Raw genomic sequence first — 20015 nt, forward strand, 5'->3', positions numbered from 1 at the left:
CGTTAGCCCCATGTTTTTGCTTTACTTCCAAATTTTGACTTTTCCACATTAAGTTTCCACTCTGATCTGCCATATTTAAGATAAAACCGAATCCACTTTATATCGCATAATCCAAGGGCATCGTTCAACTCGGCTGACACTTTAGTTAGCCATTCGGAAAAACCCTTTCCCTTTCTCACCCTCTGTGTGTTTGTCGCCTACTCATTTCATGGCACATTAAATATTTATACCCAAAAATGTTTGACCCTCATAGGGCAACCGCACATTTGTGGTTTTTGGATGATTTTTTTTCTCAAATATTATGTATGTTTTTTCATTACATTTATGCAAATGCGGAGTGTTAGTCAAGTGCATGGAATATTTTTTGAACATTTTTGAGGTTGATAGAGAAAATATTTATAATGAACTCGGCAACTCCAGGGAAAGCAGGCCACAAATCTAGAGCAGCTGAATCGGGGGTTCCGAGTGGGTCAAATGGTTTTTCTCACCACCCCTTTTCTGTGGCCATTTTCAGTGACATTCAATTTTGAAAATGCTCCCAACGCTGCGGCTTTGAGCGCGGAAATTGAAAATGTTTTGCTGTCTCACAAACACAAAACTGAAATGCGGCAAGACATTGTCGGGGCACGTCGGTTAAACAATTCTGTTTGCTGATTTCCTGCCACCCGGCTACCCGTTCGCCCCCGCAACTTTTATGCTGCCATTATAATTAGGCTCAAATTGCTGCACTTTGCTTTGCATTTTAATTACTCAACAACAGCTCGAGAGGAAGAAAGGCATCTCGGAAATGTTGCACAATTTAAGCGAGAGTGAAAGCGAAAAGGAAAAGCAAAATGGCACGGAGGGAGCATCGCTAACAAGTTGCTGCCTCGCTGCCTTGTCATGCCTTCTGTCCCACTGTCACTCGCAAACGCCTCGGCACGCCCACCGCCCACAGCCCACCGCCCACCGCCTGCTTTCTCCTGCCACGCCCCCCATCGACCGCCCACCGCTCGGCAGTCGTCAGTGTAGCATTTCAAGCAAAGTATTTAATTTCCACATCATACACACGGCCGCCCAGGCAAACAATGAGGGGCGAAAACCTAAAATGTGTGCCAAGGCGAAGGCTGTCGGCTGATGGCCTATTCAGCTCAGCTGAAGATGAGCACTGTCCAAAAAAATATTGCCACCAGGAAAATGTCCTTTAAGGGGATACAGTTCCTTAAGAATTTGGTTTTCTTCTGAAAAAAAAATTAACACAATTATTTGTACACTGAAAAGTGTAAAACTGAAGAATTCCAAAGAGGTTTATTACTTTTTGCTCCCTTAAATATTCAATTTTATGACTTAAAAGTATTATTAACAAGACCCTTATTTTGTTTAGTGTATGGAGAAAAGATAGAATATTTGAAGTGAAGATACAAGCAAAAGGTAACCAAAATTGGCCACCCAAAAATCTCTGCCAAACATTGTTTTGTTCTTCTCTTGAGTTTTCTTTATTTCCTTATTCCGAGTTTTGGAAAACCCCTTTAATCTGTTTTCACTATTTCAGTTGGTGTTAAAAATAATACACTTTTTTTATTTGGACATTTATTTTAAAAATTCTAATAAAATATAACAAAAACCACAAAATTAGACACCTTAAGTAATTAAAATCATTATAAAATTTCTTAAGTTCATCCTTTCTTAAACAGGAGTTAGTTCCACAAAAAATATAATAATGGCATTAACTACGTTGTTTTTCTTATTGTGCTTAATTAGTTTAAATAAAATCATAAAATTTTTTGCATTTTTTAATGCAGTCATTGTAATGCTTAAAATTATTTCCGTTTTGACCACATCCACTGTAATTAAAGCGGTAGCACTTGTTGTCTCTGTAACTGTAACCATATCTTGTCTCACGACCAACACAGTAACCCTTAACAATCGGCTCTAAGCAGACTCCTAGAAAACAATGAAAGTAGTTCTTTGCTTTTATTTTTAGAATACAAACTCTAAGCGCTTGTAGAATATTTTTCAAGCACCAATAACATTAATAAGTTTATAAAACTCACGATTCCTTTGCCCTTCCAGACGCGAATATAATAGAAACCATATATAAATGACAAGAGTTTTCATATTCAGTTTTTTCTAAAATCCTCTATGTCGACTGTGTATCGGCCAACCTTTAACTTACCACATAATGTGAGATAATCCGTTGTAAGACATTTTCTTAATTTTATTTGTTCTGGTAATTATTACAAATTCAGCTATGAAACCTGTGAATTTGTAATGGTTATTAAGTGTGATAAATATTAATTCATAAATGTAGATTTAAAACACAAAACAAATATTTTTCTTTGATTTTATATTTGAACCTGGTAATGGAAATTAAAAGCAACTAATTTGTTTTAGCGAAAACTTTAGGTAATCCACATAGAATCATTTTCCTTTGCATGCGGATTCACAGGCTTGTATAGAATTAAAGCGATTCGCGTTGCCACTACAGCCACCATATACAAATGAAACGCATCCCTTATTACTAGGTTTGTAAGCGAATTTTCGGATCATTGCCTTGCAACGCCCAGGTTCTATTGGAAGACTGCAGATGCCCTCCGCTGAAAATTTGTAATTTGAACGATACCTTCAATTTGATTTTAATTGCTTATACTTACATTTCACCATGGCTGAACCAATAATAGGAATCAGAATGTAGACAAAGAAAATGAATTTCATGTTTATCGCTTTCGACTGAAGTGAGAGAACTAAATGCTTAGGACCTCAGAAGAAAATCCACCTACCTCATTTCCCTAATATCCGTACATAATTGATGTTTGTTTGGAGTATGTGTGAATAATTAACATTGGTACTTTCACCTTTCAAAAATAAGACGTTGTAGATTTGGACAATGTACATATTGTTTAAAAATTAATATTCTATACACAGAGAAAAATATCCAAGAACATTGTTCTTGAATTGAGAACATTCGTTCTTAAAATCCGTGTATGAACATTTTGGTATCAACGTTCTCTATATTAGAACGAAATGGTGAGAAGAGAAAACTTATTTATTTATTTATTTATTTATATAATGCTAACAAGTAATTGTAAACTAAATGCTAACAGTGGTCATGAGCAATAGCAGCTATAGGCCTTCAGCTCGACTGGTTTAGTATAATTTCATTTTGTTTTCTATTGTCTATTTGGATCTAGCTTATTTTCTACATGGTTAGATATTTACAGTGTTTTATTTTTATGCTTATCTTGATTTAATTTTTATTTTATTAAAATTATATTTTATTAATAATTTTAGCTTTGATCAGGAAGTTTGATATGATGTTGAAGTTGTCGATTGTGGGGTTAGCTATACATAGGATGGGATCAAGGTTGTGGAAGGATTGAGAACGTAGTGAGCAGAGGGAGGGGCGGAGAGAAAACTTAAATTGAGTTTATTTAACAACTTTTAAGTATACACTACGGACTGAACTAATAGTTTATTTGTGGAGTTATACAGTGTACATAAATACCGCCAATTCAACTTGATTCGAGCAAAATAAAACATTTTGAACTTAAAAATGTAGTTATATTTTTAAGAATATTTTCAACTCATCTGAGAACGTCAGAATTTTCTCTGTGTAGCTATAGCTTGAGTTTATAGATGGATGAATCCTTTGTACTGGGTCTGATACCAAGGTCAAGTCTCTGCAATGCAAAGGATAACTCATATAACATATTTATAAATAAAATCAACCACTTTGTGACTTAGTTTTTCTTTTTATTAACTAAAAACACAACAAATATTTTTCTTAGATTTTATTTTTGGATCTGATAATGTATAAATAAAACCATATAAAATATTTTTGCGTAAATTTCAGTTTAACCAGTTAAACCTATTTTCCTCTGCATGCGGATTCACAGGCTTGTTTAGAATTAAAGCGATTTGCGTTGCCACCACAGCCACCATATACAAATGGAGCGCATCCCTTATTACTAGGATTGTAAGCGAATTTTTTGATCATTGCCTTGCAACTCCCAGGTTCTATTGGAAGACTGCAGATGCCCTCCGCTGAAAATTTTTAATTTTAACGATACCTTCAATTTGATTTTAATTGTTTATACTTACATTTCACCATGGCTGAACCAATAATAGGAACCAGAATGTAGACAAAGAAAATGAATTTCATGTTTATCGCTTTCGACTGAAGTGAGACAACTAAATGCTTAGGACCTCAGAAGGAAATCCACCTACCTCACTTCCCTAATATCCGTAAATAATTGATGTTCTTTGGAGTATGAGTATGAATAATTAACATTGGTACTTTCACCTTTCAAAAATAAGACGTTGTAGATTTGGACAAAGCACATATTGTTTAAAAAAAAATATTCTCTACACGGAGAAAAATATCCAAGAACATTGTTCTTAAATTGAGAACATTCGTTCTTAAAATCCGTGTATGAACATTTTGGTATCAATGTTTTTTTACATTAGAACGCAATGGTGAGAAGAGAAAACTTAAATTGAGTTTATTTAACAACTTTTAAGTATACACTACGGACTGAACAAATAGTTTATTTGTTGCGATATACAATGTACATAAATACCGCCAATTCAACTTGATTCGAGCAAAATAAAAACATTTTGAACTTAAAAATGTAGTTATATTTTTAAGAATATTTTCAACTCATCTGAGAACGTCAGAATTTTCTCTGTGTAGCTATAGCTTGAGTTTATAGATGGATGAATGCTTTTGTACTGGGTCTGATACCAAGGCTTGGTATCAAGTCTCTGCAATGCAAAGGATCAACTCATATAACATGTGATGGTTTTAAGTGCGATAAATATATATTTATTAATAAAATTAACAACTTTATGATTTACCTTTTCTTTTTATACCCGTTACTCGTAGAGTAAAAGGGTATACTAGATTCGTCGGAAAGTATGTAACAGGCAGAAGGAAGCGTTTCCGACCCCATAAAGTATATATATTCTTGATCAGGATCACTAGCCGAGTCGATCTAGCCATGTCCGTCTGTCCGTCTGTCCGTCTGTCTGTCCGTCCGGATGAACGCTGAGATCTCGGAAACTATGGGAGCTAGGCTATTGAAATTTGGCGTGCAGATTCCTGAGCTTCTTACGCAGCGCAAGTTTGTTTCAGCAGTGTGCCACGCCCACTCTTACGCCCACAAACCGCCCAAAACTTTTGCTCCTACAGTTTTGATGCTAGAATAAAAATTTTAACACAAGTGTATTCTTCTCATCAATACCTATCGAGTGACTCGAAAAAAAAATTGCCACGCCCACTCTAACGCCCACAAACCGCCCAAACCAGTGACGGCCACAGTTTTCATGCTAGATAAAAAATTTTAACTGAAATGTATTAATCTCGTCAATACCTATCGATTGATCCAAAAAAATTTTGCCACGCTTACTCTAACGCCCATAACGCTTAAATCTGTCTACCGCCGGTAGGTGGCGTATTTAAATCTCGATTTGCTGCTTGCATATTTCCTTTTCGCTTTGGTCCCTTTAGCTGAGTAACGGGTATCTGATAGTCGAGGTACTCGACTATAGCGTTCTTCCTTGTTTTAACTAAAAACACAACAAATATTTTTCTTTGATTTTATATTTGGTTCTGATAATGTATAATTAAAACCATATAAAATATTTTTGCGTAAATATCAGTTTAACCAGGTAAACCTATTTTCCTTTGCATGCGGATTCACAGGCTTGTTTAGAATTAAAACGATTTGCGTTGCCACCACAGCCACCATATACAAATTGAACGCACTCTTTGGTAACTGGACTGTAACCAAATCTATGGAATAATGCATAGCAAAGCCCCGTTACTCTTGGAAGACTGCAGATATCCACCGCTAAAAATTTGCGACTTATAAACACATTCATTATGATTTTAATTTTCATACATACCTTTCCCCATGACCGAACTAAAAATAGGAATCAGAATGTAGACAAAGAAAACGAATTTCATGTTTATCGGCTTGGACTCCAGCGATATAACTAAATGCTTAAAACTTGAAATGGTAAAACGCCGTACTTTATTTCCGTTATATTCGTTAATAATTGATTTTTTAAATATATGGTGTGGTATATGGAAAAATAATTGATTTTGGTACTGACTTTGTAAAAATGAGTCTCATTATATTTATATATTTTGTTTAAAAATATATATTCGGTACCAATGCACTATGGGGAATTTAAAAGTTCTGTTTTTGAATTAAGTATATAAAATTTAAAGGAATTTAAATAAACTCGATGTGCGTAAACCCGCCTTTTTTTAAGAATTAAAAAAAATATGATTGCGTTTTTTATTTTCCATTTTACTTTAAAAAAGTGGTGTTTGGCAAGGAAAAGTGGTCAAATTCCCCATAGTGCTAGGCCCAGAATATACTTATAGAACATTTAATGGCTTCTTAGTGTGATAAGTATGTAACTTACAACTTTATAATTACGTTTTTCTTTTCAGTAACTTAAAACACAACAATTATTTTTCTTAGACTTTATATTTGAATGTGATAATGCATGATGAAATCAAAAAATAAATATTTTTTTGTCACACTTCAGTTTACTTAAGTAAACTTATTTTCCTTTGCATGCGGATTCACAGGCTTGCATAGATACAAAATTATTTGCGTTGCCACCACAGCCACCATATACAAATGGAACGCACTCTTTGGTAACTGGACTGCAACCAAATCTATGGAATAATGCATAGCAAAGCCCCATTACTTATAAAAACATTCATTATTATTTTAATTTTCATACTTACATTTCCCCATGACCGAAAAAAAATAGGGATCAGAATGTAGACAAAGAATGTGAATTTCATATTTTCCCTTGATTTTATATTCGGATCTGATAATGTATAATTAAAACCAAATAAAATATTTTTTGATTACAATTTAGTCCGGCCGAAAGTCTTAGCAACTATGGCCGATTCCTCCCTGTACCTTAAGTTTTAAACTTTTGGCAACAGAGTACAATAAATAAATAAAATGTTTTTGCGTAAATTTCAGTTTAACCAGGTAAACTTATTTTCCTTTGCATGCGGATTCACAGGCTTGTATAGAATCAAAATGATCTCCGAAGCCATAGCAGCCACCATATGCATATGGAATGCACTTCTTTTTGACTGGATCGTAAGCGAAAGTATGGTTCAGTCTCGCGCACAACCCCGATCCTCTTGGAAGACTACATTCATACACCGCTAAAAATTTGCGACTTATAAAAACATTCATTATGATTTTAAATTTCATACTTACCTTTTCCCATGACCGAACTAAAAATAGGAATCAGAATGTAGACAAAGAAAATGAATTTCATGGGTATCGCTTTCGACTGAAGTGAGACAACTAAATGCTTAGGACCTCAGAAGGAAATCCTCCTACCTCACTTCCCTAATATCCGTAAATAATTGATGTTTTTTTGGAGTATGAGTATGAATAATTAACATTGGTACTTTAACCTTTCAAAATAAGTCTTTGTAGATTTGGACAATGTACATATTGTTTTAAAAACTATATTCTATACACAGAGAAAAATATCCAAAAACATTGTTCTTGAGTTGAGAATATTCGTTCATAAAATCCGTGTAAGAACATTTTGGTATCAATGTTCTCTATATTAGAAGAAAATACTGAAAAATGAAAACTTAAATGGAGTTTATTTGACAACTTTTAAGTATACACTACGGACTGAACTAATAGTTTATTTGTTGAGATATACAAGTTACATAAATCCCGCCAATTAAACTTGATTCGAGCAAAATAAAAACATTTTCAACTATTTTTAGAATATTTTCAACTCAGCTGAGAACGTCAGAATTTTCTCTGTGTAGCTTGAGATTATAGATGGATAAATGCTTTTGTACTGGGTCTGATACCAAGGCTTGGTATCAAGTCTCTGCAATGCAAAGGATCAACTCATATAACATGTGATGGATTTAAGAAAATAAAATTAACAACTCTGTGACTTAGTTTTTCTTTTTATTAACTAAAAACACAAGAAATATTTATCTATGATTTTATATTTGGATCTGATAATGTATAATTAAAACCATATGAAATGTTTTTGCGTAAATTTCAGTTTAACCAGGTAAACTTATTTTCCTTTGCATGCGGATTCACATGCTTGTATAGAATCAAACCGATCTCCGATGGAGATACAGCCACCATATGTATATGGAATGCACTCTTTTTTAACTGGATGGTAAGCGATGGTATGGATAAGTTTCAAGCACAACCCCGATCCTCTTGGAAGACTACATTCATACACCGCTAAAAATTTGCGACTTATAAAAACATTCATTTTGATTTTAAATTTCATACTTACCTTTTCCCATGACCGAACTAAAAATAGGAATCAGAATAAAGGCGTAGAAAATAAATTTCATGATTATCGGCTTGGACTCCAGCGAGATAACTAAATGCTTTAAACTTAAAATGGTAACACCCGTACTGTTTTTCAGTTATATTTGTAAATAATTGATTTTTTTACATATATGGTGTGGTATATGGGAAAATAATTGATTTTGGTAATGACTTTGTAAAAACGAGTCTCTTTATATATATATATATTTTGTTTAAAAATATGTATTCGGTACCAATGTACTATGGGGAATTTGACAACTTTTTGTGTCATTAATTAATACTTAAAAACGAGGCAACATTTAAAAGTTCTGTTTTTGAATTAAGTATATAAAATTTAATGGAATTCAAATAAACAGATGTGCGTAAACCCGCCTTTTTTTTAAGAATTAAAAAAAAAATGGTTGGGTTTTTTTCCATTTTACTTTTAAAAAATGGGTTTTAGCCAAAGAAAAGTGGTCAAATTCCCCATAGTGGAATGCCCAGAATATACTTACAGAACATTTAATGGCTTCTTAGTGTGATAAGTATGTAACTTACAACTTTATAATTATGTTTTTCTTTTCAGTAACTTAAAACACAACAATTATTTTTCTTCGATTTTATATTTGAATGTGAAAATGCATGATGAAATCAAAAAATAAATATTTTTTTGTCACACTTCAGTTTACCTAAGTAAACTTATTTTCCTTTGCATGCGGATTCACAGGCTTGCATAGATACAAAATTATTTGCGTTACCAACACAGCCACCATATACAAATGGAAAGCACCTTTTGGCGATTCGACTGTAAGCGAATCTATTGTTTTCTGCCATGCAAGGCCCTGTAACTCTTGGAAGACTGCAGATATCCACCGCTGAAAATGTTTGATTTGATCGATACCTTCAATTTGATTTTAATTTTGTATACTTACATTTTCCCATGGCCGAACTTATAATAGGAATCAGAATGTAGACAAAGAAAATTAATTTCATGTTTATCGTTTTCGACTGACGTGGACCAACTAAATGTTTAGGACCTCAGAAGGAAACACACCTACCTCATTTCCCTAATAACCGTGAATAAATGATATATGTTTGGTAAAATTTGTAAATAATTAATTCTACTTGGTACTTCTTCTTTGTACATATTGTTAAAAAAATATTTATTTTTTTATAATTTTATATCATTATTTTTTAACAAGGAAGCTAGGCAAACCTGTTTGCTTACAATATCTTTTGGGTGAATACAAATTTAATGCAGCTTTTTTCTTTTGCATTCGGATTCGCAGTCCATTATAGATTCGAAATTATTTGCGTTGCCCTTACAGCCACCGTACATAAAACTGATACATACTTTTTTACTAGGTCTGTAACCGAATCTTGGGACCAGGTCTTTGCAATGCCCCGGATTTATGGGAAGACTGCAGATTTTAGTTGCTTAAGAAAAATACTTTAATTAGCTGAACTGAATTCGAGGTGATTTTTAATTCTAATACTTACAATTTCCCATGACATAATCAATCAAGTGAATCAGAAGGCAAACATTGTAAAACAATTTCATATTTGTATAAGTGTCTTCTATATTTACCGCTTTTTTCAGAAGTCAAACAACTAACAGCCAAAGGTCTAAGATAAAATTTTAATGTAAATTGCAATTTTCTCTAATATCTGTGAATAATCGATAGTGTTAGTCCGCAAACATATACAAATATCAAATGTAGAGGTTTTTATATAGAACTCCAGCTACTCTTTGAACTTTTTACCTGTTGCTTGGTATTCATAAAAGGATTTTGGTTTACTTTACCAACAGATAGGAATTTTTTTTGGGTAACTCAGTTCTTCACTATTTCATTCTGCATTCCAGATTCATATATTGTCGCTCAGTTCCCTCGCCTCATCCATTTTATTGGTTTCATTTTGTCACGTTTCGAGCGGCGAAAGTGCCGCCAGAGAAAGGAGAAATGGAAAACATCTGGGGAAAAGGGCAGACAGACAGGCCAGTAAAAGGTTCTTGCAAATCATTTCCATTCCAGTTTCCTCTTCTTTTGCCTCTGCGAATAAATATAAATAGCAAAATTTGCCATTTTGTGCAGCGACTTTCGAAAGTTTTCAACGAAAGTTTTTCGTTGGGCAATTGGTTTTTCTTTATTTCTTCTTTATTTGGCTACGAAACTGTTTTTCTCTGGCATTCAAATCAATTTTTGGGACTGCTTAACCCCTTAAAGCTGCTGATGATTTAAGGATTTGTCTGCATTATAACGCATTTCCTTTACATGAGAAGGTGGTGGGGTGAGGTGAGGTGGAAAATTCAGGGGGCAAAAGGGCAAATGTCGACGTTGACCCGCTGCCAAGTCAATAAATTCTCATTGCCTAAGCCATAAATCAGCATCATGGCGCGCTAAGTGTCATTTTTTGTGACGTTCGGATGGCTTTTTACCTGGCCAAACAACAGGGGCGGTTTCAATGCGACGGGGCGTGGCAAGTCGCATTGAGGGGAGCTTTACACTAAAAGAAATGGTAGTCTTAGAATTCTATTTCGATACAGTATTATTCTTCATGAAAAAGTGTTTAAGGACTTCTTTTCTAACTCAATTAATCTAATAATAATCAAAATAATATCTACAACAGGAAGCAATGATCCTTTCAAATATCTTATTATAAAACCAAGCTAATTAGAATATAACGCTTAATACGAAAATCGAAAATATATATAGTTTTCTCCAGTGTAGATTGGCAGAGAATTGGATCTGTTACTGGCAGCCTCACAATGCGCGTTATAATTTACACCTGGCGAAAAGCGAACGGCAGTAGCAGCCAACAACCTCAACCAACTACAACTGTCATTTGACCTTAACCAGACTTTGGATTCTGGGTAAAATGGGGGTGCACAGTGGGTGGGTGGCAAGAGGTGGAGTTCCAGTGGGCGGGGTTCAAAAGGGGGAGTGCCAGTGGGTGGGCAGGTAATCTTTGTTGCGGTTGCGGTTGGCTGAATGTGCTACGGATCCGAACTCTTCTGGGTGTTATATAGGTGCCATGGTATATATTTTACTCAAAAGCGCAATTGCTTGATTTGACAATTTCCAACTGACAAAGTGGAATCGAGAAGGTGACAATGAGACCGAGAGAGACATTTGTATAGATACATGTCGTCGGAGGTGGTCTGACTTGGCATTTCCGGTGATGGATGTCTTTCAACCTCAACTATTAAATAGGAAAATTCGTATATAACTTATTGTAAGCTTTACAATTGGAGTTGATAATATAACAAGGCTTAACGCTACTTTGCAATTGAGTTCATTAAACCGCAATATTTATTAGAGCGCCTCAAGTTCCCTAGTTCTTTGTATGCCTTCCATTCCGGAAATCGATGGACTGTAAAAGGACCAATAAAATGTTCCAATTAAACGGAATGCGATCAATAAAGGACACAGTCGCTGGCAACTTAAAGCTTTACGCTTATTGAAAGCCCATCTATCTGGCTCTTACTGGCAGTCGTACCCCCTGGCAACTCAACCTCCTCATCCCCCCTATTACTCCAGGCAGCTGCGTTGATTGCCGTAACAGCTTTTGAAATTAAGTCGCTGCAAGTCGGCTATAGTTAGGGGAAAAGGGGTTTGGGGGAAGGGGTAACGATTTCAGGACCAGGGGACAGGACATTCCCAGCAAGACGAAATGAGGCTGAGAGCAAGCTCAAGCCACACGGAGAAAATATATCATCGAAATTGGCCATCATTTCGGTATAATAACATAGTTGTATTCATTGAAATTCTCGAACAAAAGTGTTTTTAAAGAATACATTGATATAATAAAATCACGGAAATAATAGTTCTAAAATTCTTAGCAACTTTTATTTACTAGAAAAGGAATTATAACAATTTTACATTTTTTAATTCATATTATTTTCGGTAGAAATATGCTATATAGTAGTCTTAATGTAACAGATTTAATTAAATATTTAATATCACTATATTAATCCACACTTCTTACGTTTGACGGTATAAAGAAAATATCTTCACTGCCATGTATACCATTTTTTACGCCTTTGAGTTGGATGGTGTTAATTACACAAAACTTAATAAATATTATTAAACGACAAATGGTGGCCATAAAAAATTATTAATAAAAATCGAAAAGCCCTTATATTTTTAGTTTCGGTGCAGGACCACACATTTGCACAATTGACGCAATTGCAGCGATACTTTGATTTTATTTCATTTGCCGGGAACATCTGAGGGTATGCCATGGGTGTCAGGGGTCGGAAAATGTGGGGGCTCGCAGGCCCCCAAAGGGGGGCGCTGAGTATAAAATGCAGGCAACAGAGGAAGAGATGAAGAGCCAACCGGCGAAACAGTTGCCAATAAAAATTGCATTGAAAACGCTTAACCAAGCAGCGTGCATCAAATTGATTTCATGCTCCTCCAACGCTGACTGTAGTTTTACAACGTGCATCATCCTCACTCGCGCAGATAGTGGAAGCCCCCAAAAAAAATATGCCACGCTCTTCCGAGTCGCACAAAAATATTGTCTGTCAATATTCGAATACCGCACATCGCAATCCACACCATCACCCAGGTCCAAAAACGTTGCGAAAACCACCCAAAACCCATTGAGGAGCGAACGGTAACGAAATGTAATTTTTGTTTTCCCACCCGCCTCCCAATCACCCAACCGAAAAGCGATGAAGCAAAATAAAGGAAAGCAAGGACTAAAATTTCAGGATATAGACCGAAAAAAACTACGAACTGTGTTTGCTCTGGTCAAATCAATTGATTGGAAACTTGAATTATACAAAAATAAAGAAAAACATAAAGCTCTTATTCAGTAAAAGATATTTTCTTTAAAATATGGGTACAATATATTTTAAAGTTTTTAAATACCCTTAAACTACTTTTTAATAACATAACAAGACGATGGTAGTATTCAAAATGTATTAAATCTTGTTGGAAAATAGCAAAAAAAAGCTGTTTTAAAAATCTTTCGTCATATTATTAAAATCAACAAAAAAATAAAAATAAAAAAACATTTGTTTGTGTTATACATAATAATACATAGAGAGGAAAAACCAATCACATTGTTCTTGAAGTGAGAACAATCGTTCTTAAAAACCGTGTAAGTACAAATGTTTTTATTTTGAGCTGAATGTTCTTAATTCAAGAACGAAATGGTAGGAACTAAAAAAGTGAAATGAGTTGATTTCGTTTCATATTCAAGTTGATTTAGGACTTTATTTAAGAACATATTTGTATATTAGCAGGCTATAGTCTACCAAAAGCGGGAAAATACTTTAAAAAACTTGTTCAACATTCAAAAATTAAATTATAATGTAATCCGCTCTTTAAGACAGAGTTCCCGATTTTAATAGAAAATCCAACCTTTGCTGAAGCACTTGAATCCTTGTCGATTATAAAATCCAAAACTATAGTTAAATTTTCACTGAAGTGTTAGAACCAGTTTTCAGGGTATTTGGGAGGGGAAAGCAAAAGTGGCATGCGTGAAAAACGTGAAAATTGCCGCCGCTGTTTTCGATTTTTACGCTCAATCCCTCAATCAGTAGACCACCTTCGCACCCAAAACCCCAATCTACCCCCTCCTCGATCAACCAATTCATGGCGCCAAAGTGGGAATCCAGTTATCCTGGCATTGAGAATGGCGCATGCCTTTAAACTTGTTATTTCAAGGATATGCAGAGCGCTCTGGTTGCAAACCGAGAAACAGACAGGAGCTCAGTCCCAAAAAATCTGACAATCGCGGCTTTGGCAACAATTTCGCTGTGTTGTTGCCAGATTTCCTTATCTGCACATAAGCATCGAACAAGAATGAACTACATATACGATTGGGGTCAAAATAATAGTGGAACCGCAAAAATAAACCAGCAAACAAATATGGAACTTTAAGAACTATTTTCTTTGTCAAAATAAACGTTCAGAAAATTTTTAATTTTTTATGACCTACTGTTTTTTTGTCAACTTGCAGTATGGTAATCGTAAAAATAAAAGTGTACTTCCTTATTTATTTGATATTTATTGATATTTTCCTTAGCTGTACGTATACACATGTCTACAAACAGCATCGTATCATATCTATTCAATTTGCAACTCTCAGCATTGTTTGGCATGTTTAGCAGCTCACTGAACAATTTGCAATGCCAGACCAAAGCCAAAGCAGTTGCCAATTGCAATGTGAGACTCGCCAAAAAAATGCGCTTGATCCGAGCCGAAGGATCAACTAGAGGCACTTAAGTATTTATGGGAAAATATTAAATATTATGCTCGTTGAACGGATAAAGTTCGTTAAGCTGCACGTTTGATATCCTTCGTTTTTTGCCTAATCCATTGTTTTCAAGTGCATCTTACCTTCATAAAATTTCATGTTTATGAGAAAAATAATATTTTATGTGCCTGGAAATGCAACGCAGCTGGAAAGAAAGTGCAGTTTGGCATTTTCACTTCGGGAGGTAAGTGATTTTTGCAAATGGATAATGTATATAGTGAACATTAAACATGTTTGGAGTGGGGGTACTTTGATTTTAATAGGTGTTTTCAATAAACAAGAAAACATAGGAAACAAAAATAAGCCCATTTGAAGTATGTTTAAGTAGTTTTAAATCGATTTTAATATTTAACATGATTTATAAATAAGAAAACTTACGGTTGACACCTCTTAGCAGAAACATGGTAAATTATTCAGCAATTAGATTTCAGCCCCGACTATTTCCAACCACTTGGGATCGACAGGTGAAGTCGCACCTGTTCATAAAACACGCACACCACATCAATCAACCCACAAAACGAAAGGAAACCCAACAACAATCGAGTGGCAACCTTCAGAGAAATCAACAACAAATTGGTTGTGGCAATCGATGGCTAATCGAGGCAAGTCCACGGATGTGGCAAGTGCTCGAATGCGATGGCATCGCTGAAGTGTCAATGGCAACATTCCATAAAGCTCAACTGGCACTCTGAGGGGGAAAGTCCCGTCTGTTTTTTTTTTGTTTTTTGCACCCCAACTGAATTTGATTTAAGGCCAACTACTACTGGATTTTTCAGATCGAAAAAAAAAACAACTAAAATAGAAACCAGAAAGGAAAACGCGGCTGGCGTGAAAAACTGAAACAACTCAAACAGAAACTCACACACCCACAGTTTCCAGATACGCATACGTAGTCAAAGTGGGCGTTTGGGCGGTAGAGCTAGTGGGCGTGGCGTGTCAAAGTCAGTCAAAGCGGAGGCAAAACCTTTAGTCAAGTTTGAAAGATTGATTAGTTTTTAACAACTTGTGACTGGAAGCGGGGGAACAGGGTTGAAAAAGGCGGTGAAGGGTCTCGTTCGGGTTCCAGATCTAGTTCTGGTTATGCGTACCACTTGCCAGAGCCACTCGGAGAAAATAATATACCAAAAACCTGTAAATATTACTTTAGGTATATATTTTAATTTTGGGAATTTAATTCTCCGTACTAAAATAAATTTCCTTTTTAAATATTACAATGGTGATGCATTTGTTTAAATAGTTTGTCAAGTGGAATAACATTTTTATTATTAATTTGAAAAACTATTATTATTTTTTTTGGGAATTTATTTCTTTGTACTAAAATAAATTTAATTTTTAAATATTACAATGGTGATGTATTTGCTTAAATGGTTTGTCAAGTGTAATAACATTTTTATTATTAATTTGAAAAACTACTATTATTATTTAAGGCTTTTGAACATCCTTAAACAGTTTCAGTATATATAGTATTTTAAGAATTTATAGCTTTAATACTAGATCAGGTGTTTCAATAGTTTACAATAACCATCTCATCGAAACCAATTTACGGTTTCCCATTTAATTTTCTGTTAATTTTAATATTCATAAATATTTCTATCACTTTTAAATGCAAATAAAATTAAATTCCAACTAAAAACAAGGAAGAACGCTATAGTCGAGTGCCTCGACTATCAGATACCCGTTACTCAGCTATATGGAGATATGCAAGCAGCAAAGCGAGATTAAAATGCGCCACCTACCGGCGGTAGACAGATTTAAGCGTTATGGGCGTTAGCGTGGGCGTGGCAAATTTTTTTTTGTATCAATCGATAGGTATCGACGAGACCAATACATTTCAGTTAAAATTTTTTATCTAGCATGAAAATTGTGGGCGTCACAGGTTTTCGCGGTTTGTGGGCGTTAAAGTGGGCGTGGCAAACTTTTTTTTGGTTCAATCGATAGGTATTGGTAAGAACAATACATTTCAGTTAAAATTTTTATTCTAGCATCAAAACTGTAGGAGCCACAGTTTTGGGCGGTTTGTGGGCGTTAGAGTGGGCGTGGCACTGTGCTGAAACAAACTTGCGCTGCGTAAGAAGCTCAGGAATCTGCACGCCAAATCTCAGTAGCCTAGCTCCCATAGTTTCCGAGATCTCAGCGTTCATCCGGACGGACAGACAGACGGACAGACGGACAGACGGACAGACGGACAGACGGACAGACGGACAGACGGACAGACGGACAGACGGACATGGCTAGATCGACTCGGCTAGTGATCCTGATCAAGAATATATATACTTTGTGGGGTCGGAAACGCTTCCTTCTGCCTGTTACATACTTTCCGACGAATCTAGTATACCCTTTTACTCTACGAGTAACGGGTATAAATATACATTTGGTACTTACCATTTATAAGGATTTTCTGAAATGCCAAATCTGGTCTTTCTCTATTTTCTCGACTGCATGGGATGAGTTCAACACGTGCACTGAACTAACACTGAGTGGGTTAGAAAGTGAGAAGCCTCAAGGCAGGCAGAGGATCCTGGGCCGGGATGTTTGTCGAACCAGGCCAGCTGAATGGCAGCAATTAGCCACAACCGAAACCAGCCACACGCAAAATTGTCAAAGGAATAGGAGGAACGGTCTTACCATTCCCCAGTGCTCCTGCCATAATTCCCCATTTTCGATTTTGGCTAGAATGTGTGTTTTAAATTCCCTGCAAGTGACCATGTAAATCATGTTGCATTCCCACTTTCACTCCTGTTTTCAATGCATGTGACACACACTCTCGCATTTACGGGGCTGCATATGGAATCGCATTGGATATTTGCATGGAAAATGTATTTGCGCTCTACGAAGCACAACAATAAACATTTTAAATATTTTTTTCCCCCACATTCCCTGCTTGTTTTTTTTTTGCCTGCGTTTTTCCTATTTTATTTATGTTTCATGTTATTCCGTCTTCACTGTTTTCTGCCTTCGGTTGTCGTTTATCGTTCTGCTAGTGTTAGTTTTTATTATTATAGCATATATTATTCAATTGTCGACCAGGAACATTTGAAAAAAAATTCTCTGTTTGCCCTGGTTGCGGAAATATTGTTGTACATTGGCCACAGAAAAGGAAAATCAAAGAATATTGACAAAATTTATCAAAAACAGGAAGGGATTACATGTAACATTTAAATCAATCAGGGCGAGTACTTTTCAGGTTTATAAAGGCAAAAGATGAATATATTGACAGCACGCATTTCGATAAAATGTATTTTTTAGATGAACACATAAATAATAAATGTTATCCTATGCAATAAGATACAGTTGATTTTAATTGTCATAAAATAGTATCATGTTAAATGTGGGAGAACCTAAATAAAGTATACATGTAAACAATAATGTTTATTCTTTAAACTTGTATAGTTTGTAAGCCATTTTAACTAAAACTTAAAAATCTTTAAATCGCTAATCAATTTTATTACAATGCATTTTAATTTTCAAATCATAAGTAATAGAGTATAAAAGTATTGAATAATTCTATAAGCCATTTCAACTAGTACATGTTTCGGTCATTTAATAACTTTATCCCTGAAAACCTTGCAACTTTCCCGGGCTTATTAAAAGTGAAATGCAAAAGCGAACCCTCTTGGCTTAAACCGCCTTAAATGTTTCCGCTTCCTCCATTAAGTTGATTCAACTAATTTGGTTAAGTTTACATTAACTTCACTTGCAGCGGCGGCAACAACAACAATTAGCATCACGTGTAGCAGTAGAAAGTGGAAAATTCAAGTAATTGAAAAAAAAGAGGGAAAAATAAGGTCTCAACGGAGCGGGCCGAGTGAAACAGATCCACAAGATAGCCAGGGCAAAACCAAGGAGCAGATTCTAATTAAATTCGCGCTCGCACTTTCATTTAAGCAAATTTACAATGTGGGCGTGGCCAGTGCAAAAAGGAGGCGCAGAGGTCGATGAGGCGTGGCTAAAGTTGAAGGCAACATTAATTGCAAATCCACAGAGGCCACATAGCGAGTGGGTGAGTGGGTGGTTTGGAAATGGAAAATGGGAAATGGCAAGTGGTAAGCGGCAAATGGGTGGGAAAACCAAAGCTGAGCCTTGTCAACCGGCGTTGGCCTTTCTCGGCGCATCCTTGACCCGTTTTGCACCCTCTTTGCAGCCGCGCCGCATTGCCGCAATATTAAAATGACTTTTTCTTACTTCATTTCATTGCATTTCATGAACAATTTAAGCCAATTGTGCAGCTCGTAGTCGCAAAGTGTCCTTGCACACAGGCCTTATAAATTAATTTGGGAAAACGGTTTACTGCAGTCACAGAAACTGGCTGAGAGAAAGTCAACAAAACTTGTAGCCCGGCTCTAAATTAAATAAATAACTTAAAGGGATTGGCCATGTAAGTGAAATCAATAAAAGAAATTGAAAGCGGGCGAAGTGCAATTTATTTTGATTAAATTCATTTAAAAGTGATAAGAACTTTAAGTGTCATCAATTAATTATAGCTAGATAAATTAAATAATTCTCCAAGCTTATTATGTTATAAATTTATAAATGGCATTGTATGTGCAGATATGTTTTTAAGAAAATTTCAAACACAACTATTTAGCAATATTTTTTTTTTTATCATAATAACCCATTACATTAATATATAAATTTATGGCATTTTAAGAAAATTCGAACAACATTTTTTTGTAATATATTTTTTTTTAATAAAATTTTATTAACCCATTTCTATAATATATAGATTTATAATTATAAAGAAATTTCAATCCAAAATATTTTGTAATATATTTAAAAAAAAAATTATATTAACCTGTTACTATAATATATAGGTTTATGGTTTTAAAGAAATTTCAAACAAAAATTTTTTTGCAACATATTTTCTTAAAAAATCATAATAACCCACAACTATATTATATTAGTTTTCTATGAAATTTCAATCAAAAATGATTCTTAGTTCATTTTCTTAAAAAATCATCTTAATCCCTAACTATAATGTATATTTTGCCATACAATAAGTGCAATCATTTTTGGGATACATTTTGAATACATGTATAATTCACCCATCACGTCTGCGACTTCACACGATTTTTAATTAAATTCGAGCGGCATCTTTCGTGCAACTTAACACGAAATCTTATTTACACGCCAACCGCAATTTAATGTAGCATACATTTGAGCTCGCCCGGGCGGCAACCTTTTTATTTACGACTTCAATAACATGAAACGCGCCTACGGTGGTGGGAGGTGGGCGTGGCCTGGGGGAGGGGGGCGTGTGTGTTAGAAGAGGGCGTCAAAAAGTTATTAAAATGTGCCAGCCTTGAGTCCCACAGTCTATCTGCCTCTCATTCACTCTTCCCAACTGTCTGGGTCTTATTTATTGGGGTTCCGCTCGCGACAGGTGGTTGCCCCACCAATTTACTTCACACGGCCACATGTTGT

At 35.2% G+C, this 20015-nt stretch overlaps 3 long non-coding RNA genes across 3 annotated transcripts; all 3 read right to left on the reverse strand.

Annotated features, from left to right (window-relative positions):
* Positions 1-2309: 2309 nt before the first annotated feature.
* Positions 2310-2763, reverse strand: LOC108013216 (uncharacterized). The gene is made up of 2 exons (XR_010653448.2): positions 2634-2763; positions 2310-2576 (listed from the first exon to the last, which is right to left on the reverse strand). It is a non-coding gene; the product is annotated as an uncharacterized lncRNA (long non-coding RNA).
* Positions 2764-6986: 4223 nt separating this feature from the next.
* Positions 6987-7354, reverse strand: LOC108012967 (uncharacterized). Its single transcript, XR_001767602.4, has 2 exons — positions 7239-7354; positions 6987-7183 (listed from the first exon to the last, which is right to left on the reverse strand). It is a non-coding gene; the product is annotated as an uncharacterized lncRNA (long non-coding RNA).
* A 594-nt stretch (positions 7355-7948) lies between these two features.
* LOC136117855 (uncharacterized) lies at positions 7949-8481 on the reverse strand. Its single transcript, XR_010655433.2, has 2 exons — positions 8308-8481; positions 7949-8252 (listed from the first exon to the last, which is right to left on the reverse strand). It is a non-coding gene; the product is annotated as an uncharacterized lncRNA (long non-coding RNA).
* Positions 8482-20015: the final 11534 nt, after the last annotated feature.

The sequence above is a fragment of the Drosophila suzukii genome, chromosome 2L (assembly GCF_043229965.1).
Source record: "Drosophila suzukii chromosome 2L, CBGP_Dsuzu_IsoJpt1.0, whole genome shotgun sequence".
NCBI lineage: Eukaryota > Metazoa > Arthropoda > Insecta > Diptera > Drosophilidae > Drosophila > Drosophila suzukii.